Genomic DNA, 2110 nt, shown 5'->3' on the forward strand with positions numbered 1-2110 from the left:
TTATCGTAGTTCATAGTAAGGAATAATAAATAGAAAATGTATGTTCTTCCAGTTTTTATACCGTACTACACAATGCCATTTCTTTTTTCAGTTTTCATGCCATGCGAAACCTGTTTGTTTTATGCTATTTTTATGCCTTGCTATGCTATGTTGTTTTTTTGCAGTTTTTATGCCAAACTATTATATGCCATTTTATGCTGTTTTTATCCCTTACTATATACTATGCCTTTTTTCACATTTTATGCAGTACTATACAATGTTGTTTTTTGCAGTTTTAATGCCTTGCTATACTATGCCGTTTTTTCAGCTTTTATGCCTAACTATACTATCATGTCTTATGCCTTGCTATACTATGTCGTTATTTCACAATTTATGCTTGACTGTAATATGCCAGTGAAGCATAAAGCATTTTTTATCACAATATAAAATTGTGATCAAAATGGAATAGTATAGTAAGGGATCAAAATGGTGATAAAAACGTCATAGTATATAGTTAGGAGTCCTAAACCTCACAAAAATGTCATCATATAGTAAGGCATTAAAACAGAAATAAAAATGCCTTAAGCGAGGAGCAGCATTAGCTGGACATCAAGTCGTCTGCACATCACGACCCATTGCTGGCGTTTACATGTAAATGTATCAATTAGGGCTCTGGGGTTCTCTCATGTCAACAAACATCACTCATTTACGTTTATCCCCAAAAAATGTTGGTAGAAGGGGTTTTTAATTTTTGATAAACGTGCACATGAAATCATGAACATGTTTTCTTCCAAGGCACAGTTGGAACTCAACAATAACAAGAGAAGCTCAGACACCTAAGGACAGCTGTGGTCTGACCGATGGAAGATCTATGGGGTTTGGAAAAAAGGAAGAAGTTCCTATTAAAAATGTGATAAATATGATTATTATTGTGCTGCTTTGTACAATTTGATTAGTATCGTCTTCTCTCCTTTCTTTTGTTTTATGTATGTTATGTTGCCTAACAAATCATATCTTCCTGATTTATAAAAAATACAGAAGGATGGTATAAAGTGTTGTATATTTTTTTGAGGGGGGGGGGGGTTATAAAACAAAAATATGCTGTGAAGAAAAGACAAAACCTACTGGTGCTTTTGGTTCCTTTTTTTACACATTTTATTTAGAGTAGGAAAAAAAAAAATGTTCGGTCACTGACATGTTATTGCAGTGTTGCATACTTAACTCAATCACACCTTTTTTTTCCCGAAATGCCGTAGACTAATTACTCAATAAGGCCAAGAGTGGGTGTCTTCATAGCTTCTTACAGAAACGGTGGCTGCTCCGGGGAGGGAGGTGTTCGGGGCGGGTGCGGCTCTGACCTGCCACTTAGTAAACAGACACATGAAGTTATTATAAAATTCAACTAAACATTGACAAGTTCCTAGTTTGCTGTCCCACAAGCGTAAGTAAAGATGATCACACAGACACGTACCACTGATGGGATGCTGGATGATCCTGTTGGGTTGCATAGTCGGTCAAGTTTACTAATCCTGTTCTCAGCTGTAAAGAGAGACTTTCTGCACCAGCTCTGACTTTTAAATTGGACCCTGAGTTTTCTACTTATCTTTTTTCTCTTTTTTAATGTCCGCTGACTTCGATCAGTTCACTCTGGCTCCTCTTGGCCTTTCATTTCAAATATAGTTATAGCATCCTCGCTCTATTCTTACTAAAACACGGGACATCAGAGTGGCATCAATGTTCTTATCAACTTCTCACAGAGAAGACGAATAAGAACATTTCCCGGAAAGTGTTCCGTCTATTCCTTTAAGGTGTGAAGCTTGGAGGAAACTAATTACTGTACAGTTTAGCAACAGGACACACGTGGTTTTAAGTCTCAGAAGTGGGAAAAGGAGTTAAAGGGCAACAAAGGTGTCTGCTACAAAGTATCACGAAATGCACCTGAAGCACTTGAACCAGAGGGAACCAGACTGCAGACGTCGAGTTTTGGGAGGGGGGGGGGGCAGATTTTAAGAAGCATCTTGTGCATGACAGACATTATTAAAGAGCTAATGACGTGCTGAGAGGGTTGAAAACCTCAGACTGAGCTCTAAGGAACAGCTCAGAGAAGAGAGACAAACGGACAAAGACGATG

The sequence above is a fragment of the Scophthalmus maximus genome, chromosome 12 (genome assembly GCF_022379125.1).
Source record: "Scophthalmus maximus strain ysfricsl-2021 chromosome 12, ASM2237912v1, whole genome shotgun sequence".
Classification (NCBI taxonomy): domain Eukaryota; kingdom Metazoa; phylum Chordata; class Actinopteri; order Pleuronectiformes; family Scophthalmidae; genus Scophthalmus; species Scophthalmus maximus.